The sequence below is a fragment of the Eulemur rufifrons genome, chromosome 10, assembly GCF_041146395.1.
Source record: "Eulemur rufifrons isolate Redbay chromosome 10, OSU_ERuf_1, whole genome shotgun sequence".
Classification (NCBI taxonomy): Eukaryota; Metazoa; Chordata; class Mammalia; order Primates; family Lemuridae; genus Eulemur; species Eulemur rufifrons.
The window spans coordinates 5,529,814-5,545,478 of record NC_090992.1 but is presented as its reverse complement, the minus strand read 5'-3'; the positions used below and the strand labels follow the sequence as shown (position 1 = coordinate 5,545,478).

Sequence of the window (15,665 nt, the reverse complement as noted above, 5' to 3'; positions counted from 1 at the left end):
GAACCAGGCACTAGCCAACTCCCGCCTTCTGGACCTCTGGGTAGTAGCCCCCGACCCAGGGGCTAGGGTCGGCGCGGCTGGCCCGAGAAAGGGGTCCTTTCCCTGCTTGGGGGTAAGGGGCCTGTGCTCCCGGGGCTCAGGCCACTCGGCCCCCCTTGTGGTAGGCTACCGCTACTTTTGTACCCCTCCCAGGCCCTTAAATCCAGCTCCTTCTGTTCGGGTTCCAGGTGCTGCCACCCGACTTGGGTTCTGTTGGGAGAAAGGGCTCGGCCTTCCTTTCCGAACGCCCTTTCCTGATTTCCTCTCTCCTTCTCACTTCACGTTTCTCAGCAAGGCCTCATTAAAATGGCCTCCCCCTCCTGGGCTTCTGAGGCCCAGGTAGGTGAAGTTTGGATGGGACAGGAAGGAGAGGTGGCCAGGGACATGCTTTCTAACTCCCTGTGATTTCTGTGGGTCTTCCACCTCTCCCAAGTCCTCTAGTTACTCTTGAGCTTCCTGGTTTTAGCGGTTAAGGACCCACCTATAAACTGAAAATGCCAACGTATGCGGGATGTGGTTGACAGGGTAGGTTTTGGTTGATGAATCTTTATGTGTGTATCTAGGAGAAATACGGATTAGTGGGCTGTTTGATGTGAACCGTAACAACAGAGTCCCTGTTGGCATTTCTTTGGAACTTTTGGGGATATCAATGTAGAGGTGCCCTATATAGTAATGCTTGTTGAAATTCAAAACTGAATTAAGTGGGCTTTGAGTCTTGTAAGTTTTGATAAGAAACTTTAGGTGTGTCCATTGTAGGAAGAGTAAGCTATATCAGAGTTAGCCATGTATGCTTTTTTGTTGTTAATATTACTGGTTTGAGGAAGGTGTGCCAGAGATATTGGTGTTTCCTCACTTTATTAGTTTGTTTTGTTCCTTTCACAGTAATAGAAACTTTTTACTTACAGGAAGTGGCCTGAAAAAAAAGTGTTTGGAACATTACATACTTGTATGTCTGAGCATTCTTAGAATAGCAGAGTGGCCTGCCCCAGGCCATGTGGAAAGTTGATTTCAGCTCAGGAGTTAGATATTCTGGTTTCCGGGCCAGGTTTGTCATTTATGGGTAGCTTTGCAATGATAGGATGACCACTCCAAGCTCTTCGTTATGACTACTTTATGAGGTGGGATATGCTTAATTCTACTGAAGACCCATGGTTAACCAGACTGCTTTTGGTATGGTGCTTCTTAATAAATTAGCAACAGTTGTGTTTACAGTGAGGCTTCTGAAAGTTTGGCCCTAGTCAGTAACTTGGGTTTTTGCTCATTCCTCTCCTTTGGTGTACTGGAGAAACATAATTACAATATGAACTGAAGGTAGCAACTTATTTTTTATTCCATCGGTTTTTTTTTTTAATTTAATAGAATATTCAGACCTGTTTAATAATCTTATAGGAACTTGTGCCATGCGATAGAGTGAATAATCCCAAAATGTGAGACTACTGTAGGAAGGGTAATACAGATTGTGACCCATTATGATGCACTGCCAGGAATTAGGTTCTTTTATTTCGCTAAGATCTTCTGAAGCTGAAGCCTTCAATTGAGTATTGGTTTTTATACATTGTGGTTGTTGCAGTGTTGTTTAAAGTTGGATGTGACCTGTGGATTTGTTCTTTCATTACTTTCATTTGCAGGAAGGTGCATACATTGTTTTCTGAAGCAGTCTAAAATAAGAATTCACTGTAATTTGCCTATTGTCTGAGTGAGGTAACATTGAAAATAACACTGCTTAATAAGTAACAACATTCCTTTCTACTGCTCGATGATGGAAGCTTATTCTTAGATTTGTTCCTAGCCATGTGGCCTGGCCACTTGAAAATTTTTACCTCTCTTTAAAGCTTTTGAAGCCTTTACCTCTTTGTTTAGCAAAGTTCAGTAAAGTTTAAAAGCATGCGAAAAATGACGTTCTTGGGCCCCACTTGTATTCCAAGTGATGAAGTTTAGACATTTTAGACACGATTAAGCTGTCTAAGATAGCTAGAAAATCTTTCTGCAAACAATGTGGTTAATAATTATATGTCTTGCTTTGCTTTTAATTGGGATTTGATTGCATCTTGATCTCATGAAAATTTAAAATCTTGGCCATCTCTGAGAGTTCGTAAGGGAGTCAGAAGTTTCACAGTATATACCAATTTATTTTGGGGAATACCAAGATTGTATTTTCGTTGCTAAGTTGTGTTAAAGTCAGGCTCTAGATTTTCATAGGTAGTGTATAGTGAAAAATGGTTTTCCTTCTTTACCTAATGCTAAAATATTTTTAGGAGGGTTATAATGGGCTGTAAAGACAAACTGGATGGCAAAGTGAATCCATGTGTGCTGGTGTTTTGGGGACACTCTGTGGGTTTCAGGAGAAAACTGAGGTTGTGTTCAAACATGGTTATTAGCACAAGATAGTGAGACTTAGTGGTGGATTAACAGAATTGTTTTCAAAATGAAAAAGCACCCCCCACTAGTGTAGAATTCTAGGCATGAGAATCAAGGATTGGTTTGGTTTTAACACTGGTTAAAATATGCTAGAACAAAAGTTTTGAAATTAATAGTTAATATGTGATTGATTGATCTCTTGATATATGACCCAAATGTAATGTAGGTTGAAAAAGGAACCACTTGCAAAATGGGCTCGCTAATAAATTACATCTGAGTAAAGCGAAGTATCTTGGCAAAATAATTTATTGAGCATTTAGCATGTTACAGACTCTCTGCTAAACAATACATCATTAAGTCATTTAATCTTCACAACAATAAGTATTGCCACCATTTGATAGACAAGGCAGCCAAGGTTGAGAGATTAGGTGACTTGTTGTCCAAAATGTCACAGGGCAAAAATGTAGCGGGGTCCAGGACTTAAACCAATGTGCTATACTGGATATATTTTATGTTTCCCAGAAAATACAAGACTAGATTTCCTTAAAATGTAATCTGAGCTGTAACATTCTGTTTTATGTTATGTCAGTAGAAGAGCATTTATAGAGGCCAAGTTACTAAAATGGGGAACTTTATTAGCATTCTGTTTGTAACCAGCATCATACTTAATCTTCTGAGTTGAAAAGAGTGTTACACATATACCTGATTTTTAAGTTGGGTGGAACGTGTCAGTCTGGTTTCAGTTAAGCCTGGTTGAAAGTTTGTGTGTGCTAATAAAATAACCAAGCAATTCATTTGGTATACATAGGCTCCACTTAAAGTGGATGGTACTTCTTCCTTGTTTATGATTGCTCCTAGTATATTTTCCGCATTTGGCTTATGAGGACAAATGTGTACATAAGCCAAAACTGGAACTAGGGGGCCGTGTGAGTGGCACTGTGGTTGTGGCTATCTTGAATAAGGAACTAAAGCAGGTAAACATAGGTTACAAGGAAGATAGTTGGGAATTTTTGTTTTTTTTTTTCCGCTAGTGTTTTCTGAGCAGGCAGGAGGTAGCCCCAGAATAGGGTTGGAAGCTTTATAGTTTAAAGGTAATAAAATCATAACTAGAGGCGGTCACAGTGGCTCACGCCTGTAATCCTAACACTGTGTTGGAGGCCAATGCAGAAGGATCACTTGAGCCCAGGAGTTTGAGCCCAGCCTGAGCAGAGCAAGACCCCATTTCTACAAAAAATTAGCTGGGCATGGTGGTACTTGCCTGTAGTCCTAGCTTCTTGGGAGGCTGAGGCAGAAGGATCACTCAGGCCCAAGAGTTTGAGGTTGCTATGAACTATGGTGATGCCACTGTACTCTAGCCCAGGAGACAGAGCGAGACTCTATCTCAAAAAAAAAAAAAGAGAGAGAGAGAGAAATCATAATTAGAGCCTGTTCTAGCCGAGGATAGTGGTGAATGTGACAAAGGGAATGGACAGTGTTAATCTGGGTTAGATTACATTTGTGGGGTTAGAATATTTTTTCACCTACCTTCACCAGGGAGCCTCATATATTTCACATATGGTGAAGGCTCAGTCAGTTAACTCTCATAGCCTTCAACCTGTGTTTGAAGATCAGTGCAGCTTGCAAACTTCTGCTGTAGTCTTTGAGTTTTTGTTTGTTTTTGTTTTTGAGACAGGATCTTGCTCTGTTACCTGGGCTTGAATGCAGTGCTGTCATCATTAGCTCACTGTAACCTCAAACTCCTGGACTCAAGTGGTCTTCCTGCCTTAGCCTCCGAGTAGCTGGGACTAGAGGCACGTGCCACCACACCTGGTTGTTTTGTTTTATTTTGGGTTTTTTGTTTTTGTTTTTTTTTCTTCTTCTTCTTTCTTCTTATGTTGCACAAGCTGGTCTCAAACTCCTGGCCTCAAGAGAGCCTGCCCACCTCCCAAAGTGCTGGGATTACAGGTGTGAGCCACCGTGCCTGGCCTTTGGGTTTTTTTAAAAAAAAAACTATTGTTTAATTAAAAATAACTTGTCCATATCTTAACTCTGAAGGAAATAGATATCATTACCTGGTCATACATGACTGTCTTTCCTGCCGCCAAATATAACCATTTTTTAAGAATCTCTACAGAATTCCTCCCATTATGTTGAATTAAAAATAAGTAATTTTGTGAGATCATTGAATAGGTTAATTTTTAAATATCTTATCTATAGGTAATATGAATAAATTGTTTAATAAAGTATGGTAAATGTGTTTGAGTACCTTCCCCAAATGAGCATTTTGATTAATAGAATGGTCACCTAATGATAAAAGGAATGTTCTCAAAGCACTGAATTTCAGATACTTTTATTTTTTCTTTGATTCTCAATATCTTTGAGGGGCTGGTTGTAACTAAAGTGATACTTTGTAGTCATTCATACAAATACCTGAACCATTCAAGGTTCAGGCTTTTTTCCTCCTCTGTTCTGGCTCTTCCTCCCTTCCCCAATCTCTGGTGGTTAGACAGATAAAAGACCACGAGAGTAAAGTCAAGAATTCGAATATTTTAAGTTTTGTGAGAAGAGATGAATGTAGAACAAACAACCACAGAAGTCTTGGCCTCTTAGTCTTTCCAAGTTTTGGTTTCCACATAGGTAACTATGGACAATAATCTTGCATTGGGTGGTGGCAGTTGATAATACGGGTTAAAATACTTAGCACTGCATTTGCCACCTGGAAAGTACTTTGCAAATGTTAGCTCTTTCCTTTTGTATATACAAACATTGATCCGGTAGAAATATCCTAGTGGGGAATTATGTTATTAAGGGGTCAGGATACAGATGCCACCTGCAGGTCTGAACCATGAGAAAAGGGAGAAATAAATAGGTGATAAAGGGAAGAGGGGAGGGGAGTATATGTGATAGGATGTGGTGGTATTCCTCAGTTTCCTCCAAGTGTCATAGGCTGCCTATGACACTTAACTCAGAACTGCTCCTAACAGCTGTTGTATTCTGGCATGGTGTTCTATGCACTGTGGACCTAATGAACAATTACTCTCTTTGAATTTCAAGTCTTGACAGACTTCTCCTTGTAATAGCAGATACACTTACCCTTCCAGGGAAGGAAGGCGCACTCTGGACACACTCCTAGGAAAGCAAGAATACCTAATTAGGACACCATTTAAGGCGGAGTACAATGTAGGTTATAGGTCTGTCCCATCCTCTTTTTCTTCAAACTTGGGGTTGAGGGTATGCTTGGTGCAGCACAACCCCCTGTGCTGGGAAGATGATGTTTGGTTGTAGAAGAACTTAGTGTCTGCTTTGCAGGAGGGCTAAATGATCTAAGATCCTATTTGAAGAGTAGGAAGAAGAAATTACCTTCCCACTGCTAGATCTGTCCAACTAAGAACTTGGACAGTAGAAATTTCTTTTAAGTCCAGCCTATTCTCCAGGGATCTCAGAATAGAACCTTCTCCTAGGATACATTCTGTAGGTGTCTCTTAATTCTTCAGCAGCCTTCTATCTTAGTGAGGTGGGGGAGGGATTAGGTAGGTTCAAGGCTCTTTTTTGCAGCAGGTTAGAAACTGAGAGTCTGAGATTTCTCACTGGGACACTGTCTTCAGAGAGCTTGAGGAAGCCCTCTGTGATAGCAGCTTTATCTTACGCCATTTGACATACTTTGGACCCTTGCCCACAGTCTTTACTCTTGTCACAATCCCTCCTACCAGGTTCAGAGTACTTGACATTTTCAGGTGCCTGACAGCTGGTTCTTGTCTTGCAGATAACTCTGCATTTGGGCTTGTACTCTTCTGTTTTCACATTTTCATTTGATCTTCTAAGATCCTCATTAGAAGAATGATCGTAGTAGAAATAAAAGATTCTTTTTCCTGCTATGTCTGTGACCTTCTAAACTAGATTTTCCCCAAAGCACACATCTAGGTATATTGAAAAATAAAGCCTACAAATGCCCTTTTATTATTAACCAGTCAGCTAGTAAGCTTCATCAAACATCTGCTGTGAGTTGGGTACTAGACATTATAGAAGTGTGTAATAAAATGAGAACATGGTCTGCTGCACAACTATAGAGTGATGATATAAACCAGCAGTCCCCAACCTTTTTGGCACCAGGGACCAGTTTCATGGAAGAGTTTTTCCACAGACGAGGTGGGGGGGTTTAGTTTTGGGACGATTCAAGCAAATTACATTTTTATTGTGCAGTCAAACCTCTCTGCTAATGATAATCTGTATTTGCAGCCACTCCCCAGCGCTAGCATCCCCGCCCTCAGCTCCACCTCAGATCATCAGGCATTAGATTCTCATAAGGAGCACAACCAGATCCCTTCTGCTGTGTGGCTCTGTTCCTAACAGGCCACGGGGGGCGGGGGTGGGGGGGGTGAGAGGGGATGCAGTGGGGGCCTGCAGATATAAACCATTTCCAGTGCCATATTAGTACGTACAGAATAACACTGTACATGTTGAAGGGGGTTTAATATAAACAGTTGATTAGGGTCTTGCATGAGATGTTGAACATTGTCAGAAAGGAAGAGCCATGGTGTCTAGTCAAGCAAAAGTTAGCAGATTTCCTAGGCAAGGAAAATGTTGTCAAAGAATGTTACTTTGAACATTGGTATTGTCATTGGTATTGTATTGGTTGGTTGATACAGTATCTTTGATACATGGTGGGTTGGAGCTGTAAGTGATCTGCAACTTTGAAATTGTAAATGAAATTCATTTTTTATTAAAAGCCAGTTAGCCTAAAATTAGATCCAAAGCTTTGTGTTGCTCGATGGTTGATGAGCTGTCAGTATTGAAACAGTGCAGAGCATTTGTACATCTGTACCTTGTTGGTAAAGTTGGCATGACAGAATTTAAGCCGGTCCCAAGAAAAATTTGCTTTCTAGCCCAAATAAGCTTTAGTTTGCAAGAAATGAAAGTGCATTGATCCCCAAACATTAATTCCGTAATGCCTCTGATGTTTTTAGCTTTTTACTGACAAGAAGTTCTTCCTTTTGAGCTACCGTGTTTTGTTTTTGTTTTTGTTTTTTTTTGGCATCTTCTAGCCTTCCTAACTCTAGTTGAGCAAGGTGGATCTTCAGGAAAGATGCAGGAGTTATTAGAGGTTCATAGCTAAGATGTATTTTAATCAAGTAATGAAATTAGTTTTCTGAAGATGAGTAGATGAATAGTGTAGATTTTGACTCCTCAAAATAGCTCTGAGGAATGCTATTGCCATTTCACAGATGAAGAAATTGAAGTGCAGAGAAAGTAAGTAGCTGTCTAATATCACACCCTGGTAAGAAGCAGTGCCAGATTCTCTTCCCACTTTGCTGATTTCAAAGCCTGTGATCCTAACTTATACACGGCACTGCCTTGCTCTGTGATACATATTTCTGAAATGACTCTTGTCCAAGGAGATTTGTGATTTACTAGGGGGAACAGGTGTGCTAAGAGTTAGGTGTAAAGATAAAAGGAAAACAGGTATGCTGTTTGCACATTTACTCTAGGAAGAATTTGAGTACCGAACGTGTTTATTCTTAATGAGCATCAGTGGTGAGGGAAATAACTTGTTGCTAAATCCCTTCCCAGAAACTCTTTTATATAATAGAAAGGTTAACAGGAAGGCTATAGCTTTTGCTTTATTTGAAAAGTACTTTCATAGTGGTCTAGAAAGAAAGAATTTTTATCAATTATAAGGTCCTGTGTAGAACACGGGTAGTGAGTTCCTCACAGTGATTGTGATTGTGATCTCTGGCTTTGCACTGTTTGTGAGAACACTAGAGAAATTTTCCAGTTCTGCTGCTCTCTGGTGGAATATTCCACTAGGTTAGTTTTGTGAAATTTTTAATTTTTTTTTTCTTTTTAAGACAAATGCCTATAATTGTAGAAAAAGTAATATTCTGCCAGATGTATGCATTTTTCTTTTAGATGACAGTAGTCCATGTGCTTTTAAGGGTGAAACACTAAAATGAACCTTTGCAAACTTTCCGCTAAAAAATGGGCATCTAAGTTATTCTGTACCCTATGGTAGAGGCTGCTTTGATGTTTCCGTAAATTCCAATCTTGGTATTTCTCCCATCTGGTAATAGCATCTTGACCCTAAGATGAATTGCGGAAACCAATTTCAGGTAACTTTTCTTTTTTTTTTTTGTTGAGACAGAGTCTCACTTTGTTGCCCAGGCTAGGGTGAGTGCCGTGGCGTCAGCTTAGCTCACAGCAACCTCAGACTCCTCGGCTTAAGCAATCCTACTGCCTCAGCCTCCCGAGTAGCTGGGACTACAGGCATGCGCCACTATGCCCGGCTAATTTTTTCTATATAGATTTTTAGTTGTTCATATAATTTCTTTCTATTTTTAGTAGAGACGGGGTTTCGCTCTTGCTCAGGCTGGTCTCGAACTCCTGACCTCGAGCGATCCACCCGCCTCGGCCTCCCAGAGTGCTAGGATTACAGGCGTGAGCCACCGCGCCGGGCCTGGTTCAGGTAACTTTTCTAGCCCCTTTGAATGGTAACAGAATCCTCCCTCCCAGTTTGATATTCTAACCAAGTTTTTATAAAAGGCAGCCCTGGCTGGGCATGGTGGCTCATGCCCATAATCCTAGCACTTTGGGAGGCCGAGGTGGGAGGATTGCTTGAGTACAGGAGTTCAAGACTAGGCCGGGCGCGGTGGCTCACGCCTGTAATCCTAGCACTCTGGGAGGCCGAGGCGGGTGGATCGCTCAAGGTCAGGAGTTCGAGACCAGCCTGAGCAAGAGCGAGACCCCGTCTCTACTAAAAATAGAAAGAAATTATCTGGCCAACTAAAATATATATAGAAAAAAATTAGCCGGGCATGGTGGTGCATGCCTGTAGTCCCAGCTACTCGGGAGGCTGAGGCAGTAGGATTGCTTAAGCCCAGGAGTTTGAGGTTGCTGTGAGCTAGGCTGACGCCACGGCACTCACTCTAGCCTGGGCAACAAAGCAAGACTCTATCTCAAAAAAAAAAAAAAAAAAAGACCAGCCTGAGCAACATAGCAAGACCCCATCTTTAGAAAAAATTCTTTAAATTAGCTGGGCATGGTAGTGTGTGCACCTGTATTCCCAGCTACTTGGGAGGCTAGGCAGGAAGATCGCTTGAGCCCAGGAATGTGTGGTTACAGTGAGCTGTGATGACACTACTGTGCTCTAGCCTGGGCAACAGAGACAGACCCTGTCTTTAAAAAAAAAACAAAACAAAAAGCTGGATCCACCTCTCACCTGCCTCATAGATAGTGGCAGCAGTGAGGTTGGGGTGGGTGGCATTAAGGTGATGATCAACAAAATCAGAAGAAGACACTTTAGAAGTGTTGAGTATTGTTTTTGTAGTGCTGGTTTTGTTATGGTAAATCCTAATAGTTTAACCTTTTTCGTGAAGTGAAAGCTGGGGACAATTAGTCATTTTAAGGTGCATGTTAGTTCCTCTTTGAGGAGTGGTAAATTTTTTGTTATTTTATTTGATAGCTTAGAATAAATCTCTGGTGACTGCTTAGAAGAGAGTATATAGAGAAGACCCTATTTTTGATGTTAGGAATTAATCATTTATTCATTTGTGGACACCATTATGTGGTAAATGATTTCTGCCCTCAGAAAACTTATATATACCTAGTGTAGAGGGGAATGAATCTCTGCAGTTATCCCTTATGATAAATTTCAAAGAACAGGGTTTACAGGTTCTGTTCTGGCCGTATTGTTTTTGGTTTAGTTCTTTTGTTCTGTGGAAAATTTGGCAAGTCCTGAAGTCCCTTAAAGGTGACCATCACCCACCACAAAATCAACTCTTTTTTTTTTTTTTTTTTTTTTTTTGAGACAGAGTCTCGCTCTGTTGCCCTGGCTAGAGTGAGTGCCGTGGCGTCAGCCTAGCTCACAGCAACCTCAAACTCCTGGGCTTAAGCAATCCTCCTGCCTCAGCCTCCCGAGTAGCTGGGACTACAGGCATGTGCCACCATGCCCGGCTAATTTTTTCTATATATATTTTAGCTGTCCATATAATTTCTTTCTATTTTTAGTAGAGATGGGGTCTCGCTCTTGCTCAGGCTGGTCTCGAACTCCTGAGCTCAAACGATCCGCCCACCTCGGCCTCCCAGAGTGCTAGGATTACAGGCGTGAGCCACCGCGCCCGGCCACAAAATCAACTCTTTGCCAGACTTGCTTGGATTCAAATAAGACTTCAACACCACCTGACAGTACTTCCCACCCTCCCACCCCCCATTTGTAGCTGTACTATAGTAATTCTTTCTAACTTTTATTATTGTGGGGGAAGGGCAAAGAGCTAGAGCTCTATCTGGTTATCATTTAGTGATCACTTACTATCTGCTATTCAAGCACAGGCACTTGACATATGTTACAGTATACTCACGACCTTGTGAAGTAAAAAAATGACCCACAGGGATTTATGTAATTTGCTTTAGGTCATGCAGCCATTAAGTGATAGAACAGGATATGAACCTGAATCTACCTCATTCTAAAACCTGTGCTCTCCTATTCTGTTCCCATATTAAACCCATATCAAAAAGACCACTTTAGTTTAAAAGTTTAAACTTAGTTTTGCACATTTAGGAAAAGAAAAATGGAAAACTGACAATGAATAAAATAATGACAATTTCGGAAATGGAGTGGAAATTAAAGAAGAGTTGATTGATTTTCAGCTGGTGAGCCATATAATACTGCTGGCTTAGTGACTTTCCCAGAAGTGATCTGGCTGAGATTTAGGTTGAGCTTTGTGAGACAGGAATAGATGGTATCTTTAAAAGGGGATGGTGAAGACCTTGGCCAGCCATATTCTAGGCCACAACCCAGCCATCAAACAATCCGGATGAAAGCTGCTTGGGAAGCATATACTCCAAATCCCAACCAGAGAGTATGGTAGGCCGTCTCTAAAACATTCTTGGTCCTAGCCTGAAAGTTCTATTACTTGGGACTGATGAGCTGGATGGGAAGTGGGTGTTCTGGCTGCTAAAAGTTGGGCCTCTCTGAGCTCTTAAAATTCAGTGTGGTTGTAATAGCTAGGATGTCTTAGTTTTTTTGTGCTGCTGTAACAACAGTACGAGACTGGATGATTTATAAGGAAGAGAAATCATTTCTCGAAAGTACTGGAGGCTAAGAAGTCCAGGATCAAAGCACCAGCAGGTTTTGGTGTCTGGTCTGTGCGTTACAAGATGGGTCCTTGAGCGCTGCATCCTTTAGGGGAGAGGAACACTGTTCCTCACATGGCAGGACAACAAAAGAGAGAGAGGGAGTGAGCAAGCATGAGGGCCCACTCCCATAATCCCATTTTATAGCAGCATTAATCCATTCATGGGAGCAGAGCCCTCATGACCCTCACACCTTCCACTGTGCCCCACCTCCCAATACTGTTGCACTGGGGATTAAGTTTCCAACCCACGAATTGTGGGGGACATGTTCAAGCCATAGCATAGGGTAAATACAGCAAGTGGCTCCTATGGGTTCCTGTTCTTTGGGTGAGGGTAAGATTGTAGAGGCTCTTTACTTTCAGCTAACCCAGAGATTATCCTGCTTCTGCAGAAAGCAGGCCAGACACTGTGATTCTCAACCCTAGGTCTGTGTTAGAATCTATTGTATTTGAAAATTAAGACTCTTGTCACCCCAGATCACTACCACCTTCACTCTCCTGTTCAAGAGCTATTGAGCCAGAATGGTTGAAGGAGGGATCTTTTGTATCTGAACTTTTTAAATATTGATTGATTGATTGATTGAGACAGAATCTTGCTCTGTTGCCCAGGCCAGAGTGCCATGGCATCAGCCTAGCTCACAGCAACCTCAAAGTCCAGGGCTCAAGTGATCCTCCTGCCTCAGCCTCCTGAGTGGCTGGGACTACAGGCATGCGCCACCATGCCTGGCTAATTTCTCTATTTTTTGTAGAGATAGGGGTCTCACTCTTGCTCAGGCTGGTCTTGAACCCCTGAGTTCAAGCGATCCTCCTGCCTAGGCCTCCCAGAGTGCTAGGATTACAGGCATGAGCCACTGCGCCTGTCCTTTTTTTTTTTTTGAAAGCTCTCCAAGGATTCTGGAGTTCTCATGCAAACTTGACTGTTCTTGAGGATTGTTGATGGTGATGATGATGATGAATATTAATAAGATTTTTACAGATCAAAGGGTGCCTAAATTTTCTTGTTTGCTTGTCATTCTTATGACCGTCTACTTCAGAAGTTTCCTGAATCCAAAGGCTGGGACCCTGAGAGGCCTAAAGTTACACAAACACATACACACAGCACAACTCAGGATTTGCTCTGATTACCTTGAGTTTTCTTCTTCCTTAGAGATCTTTCAGTCCTGGCAGTTTTCAGTAATCATGTAAATGTCTGTCTGTGGGCAGTGCTCAGGGGCCACGAATCCTTGGATTGAATGAGTAGCTGGTGATACTAGTATGACCTCCCGTCCTAGAGAGAGAAAACCTTTCCTTGTCAGTAGCCTCTGTTTTTGAGAGGAAGGAAAGTGAAAGCTGTTATTTAAATTATCTCCCTGTCAGAGTTTTATTTGGGGTTTTTTGTTGTTATTTTGGGGGTTGGGTTGGTTGGTTGTTTGTTTGTTTGTTTGTTTGTTTTACAACTACTTCCTCCTGTCTCCCAGCTGTTTGATTTTTCAGGAGTTAATCCTGTGGGAGAGGCATTGATGAAAGCTTCTTGGATAAGGGAAAGTGTCCCTAAAGCCAATGAGAACAAGAAGAGTTCTGAGAGCAGAGGCCCCTGGGAGCTTTGGGCAACACATTGTTGTATGTTATGTCTCGTTTCTCCCAGTTTTTATAACTTCCGTGTGAGTCATTACTGTATCTAATGATTCACTGGCTCTTCTTAAATGAGAGCCTTTTGATATTGGAAAAGGAGTATCGTGGCAGCAGAAGAGTGAAGGAAAACTATTAGAATTAAAGAAGGTTATAGTAATGAGAGCTTTATTTCTCATTGTCTCCTCTCTAACATGAAATAGCTTCCTTAATTTTATTTTAGTGTTACACAAACTGGTCTGACAACTTTGATTGGCTTCCCTCAGGGGTAAATGAGTGTTTTTACCTTAATTTGGAAACTTAACCGTAAAAACTTTGATCTGCTTGTGTTAAACCTAACATATAAAACATCGAGAATTATTAAAGTACCCTTTGAATTTTTAAAGTAGAAGGTATCCATTTAATAATCTGCATTTCCTCTCCTCAGTCTGATGTCTTATTTATAAAGATAAATTCAGAAACTTAAGGTTTCCCTACAGAGGGTAGGAAGAGGTGTGCAGGGAAACTAATGAAAAGTGAACTTTTGCACGTAATTCAAAAGGAGCAAGAGGCCAAGATTAACTTTCAAGTACTGCTTCAGCTTTAACAACTTGGTAGGAATGTACCAAACAAAAAATTCTTAGGCAAGCTGTGCTTCTAAACCATTTCTTAAACGGAATCCTTTGACAGGATCGTGTTCTTAGTTGTGTTCACTATTTTGTCCTCTCTGGAATATTACATGGATTTGAGTATAAGTTTGCCCAACTGTGCTATACCTATACCGTAGAGTTGCTTAATGAATGTTTATCTTCTTAACCTATCAACAATGGAAAGTAAGTAGCTGCTTATCTTAAGGTCATTGCTTTGCCCTCTACATCATTATCTTGCTTTAAGGATTGCCTTAAGGCATTTTGGTTTAGCTTCAAACTTTCTAAACCTTTAGGGTTTGATGCCTCATCTCAGCTCTGAATCTTCGCTCCTCAATTGAATTGGATCTGCCTCTCATTCCATTCCCTACTGATTGCCTCTTTGCTAGTTCCATCTCCTAGGAAACTACTCTGTGAGTCAGAGCATGTCAGCTTTTTGAAAAACTGAGCCCTTCTTTAAGGAAAGAACTTCCTTGGTCCCTAAAGATTCCAGGAGTCCTAGGATGAACATATATGCCCCCTTAGAATTGTTCATCGGGAAACAAAATTGTAGTACTAGTAAAATTGGTATTCAAACTTGTTTGTCCTTTCATTTCCCCCATCTTTTATATTTTCGTATTTTCCATGTGCATTAGTCAAGCCAGGTAGGTAGGTAGCATGGCACCTACAATCTAGATCATATTTGAAGTCAAATTTACTTGCCCAGTGTTTCCAGCCCTTCCCAGAGCAAACTCCTTTTCTCTCCTTGGCCTATAGAGTTTGATACAACTCCAGAAAGAATCGTCAAAAAGGGTTTTTCAGAAGTTTTGTTTCAGAAGCCTAGCAAATGTTTGTGATGACTGCTGAAGCTGCTGTGTATCCTATTTTCCTGACTGCCTGGATTGCCCAGCATACTTGCTCCCCTATCCAAGGGGTGGCAGCAGAGCACACGCCATACTCTCTTATATGCTGTCTTTGATCAACTTGTAGTTCACTGGGGGAAATATCACAGGTTATGAACCAGCTTTCTAGGTTTCAAGTTGACACACCAACAGAAACAATGCTGGTTTGGGAGATTTAACTTTAGTTGACAATCTGAGAGTAACTATTTTTGATAGTGGGAGTACTGGGTAGCTTGTCTGCTTATAAAGAAAATTCTTCCTGGAAGACCTGTGGAATTGACCACTAGGAGAAAACTTCCAGGGCAGGGTCTCTTGTAAATGAGGTCCCTTTCCAATGCAAATATTGAGAGAAAACACCATAGTACACATTAATGAAATTAATTTCACTATATGGTAATATGTTTCCTAGAATCTGATTCCAGACATTTTCAGATTTCAAATACCTGTAGGTACAGAGTAATATAGGGGGGTTTTGTTGTCCCCTTACAGTGCTGCTTCTCCTCTGTCTTACTAGTCACTTGGCACATAAGCCCATTTGATTTGATGTTGTAACCAGCTTTCTAATTTCTTTTTCTTGCCAGCTTCCACTGGACTCCTGATAGGTGAAATTCTACTAAAGCTGGCATATTGGGCTACTCTTATGCAAGATCAGTAATTAGGGGACAGTTTAGACATTTCTGGCAGTCTTCTCACTTTCTTTCTTTGACCCCACACGTTTCCCCATGATTCTAATTATTATAACCGTTGTAATAAACTTGTCTTAGGTTTTAAGGGCCTGATCTGTAAGTCTCAGGAAGTAACTTTCTTATGACTTACAAAGCATCAGGTAGAAACAGTTTGTTAAATGATACTACATTTCATTGCTTTGGTTCATATCAGCTCAACCTTTGCCTTTAAGATAAAAATCAGCTCAGTTTATACTGATAGCTTTATAATAAAGCCAGCCTTTAGATCTGGTCAGGATAGAGTTTGGGCATTTAATGTCCTATGTGTTGTAGATTCAATTCTGTTTATATTGCCATTTGTTCTCCTTATAAAATTGGTACGCT

General features: G+C 41.1%; 1 protein-coding gene across 2 annotated transcripts in view; it reads left to right on the top strand.

Moving 5' to 3' along the window:
* Positions 1 to 15,665, top strand: part of ETF1 (eukaryotic translation termination factor 1) — a 28,062-nt gene that overhangs the window by 454 nt on the left and 11,943 nt on the right. Inside the window, exon 1 of one of the 2 annotated variants that reach the window (XM_069484091.1) lies at positions 73 to 112. The exons of the other annotated variant lie outside the window; for it this stretch is intronic. The gene's annotated coding sequence lies outside the window, so the exon portion shown is untranslated. Of the gene's footprint in view, positions 1 to 72; positions 113 to 15,665 lie in introns of those variants that run through there. 2 annotated transcript variants of the gene reach the window in all.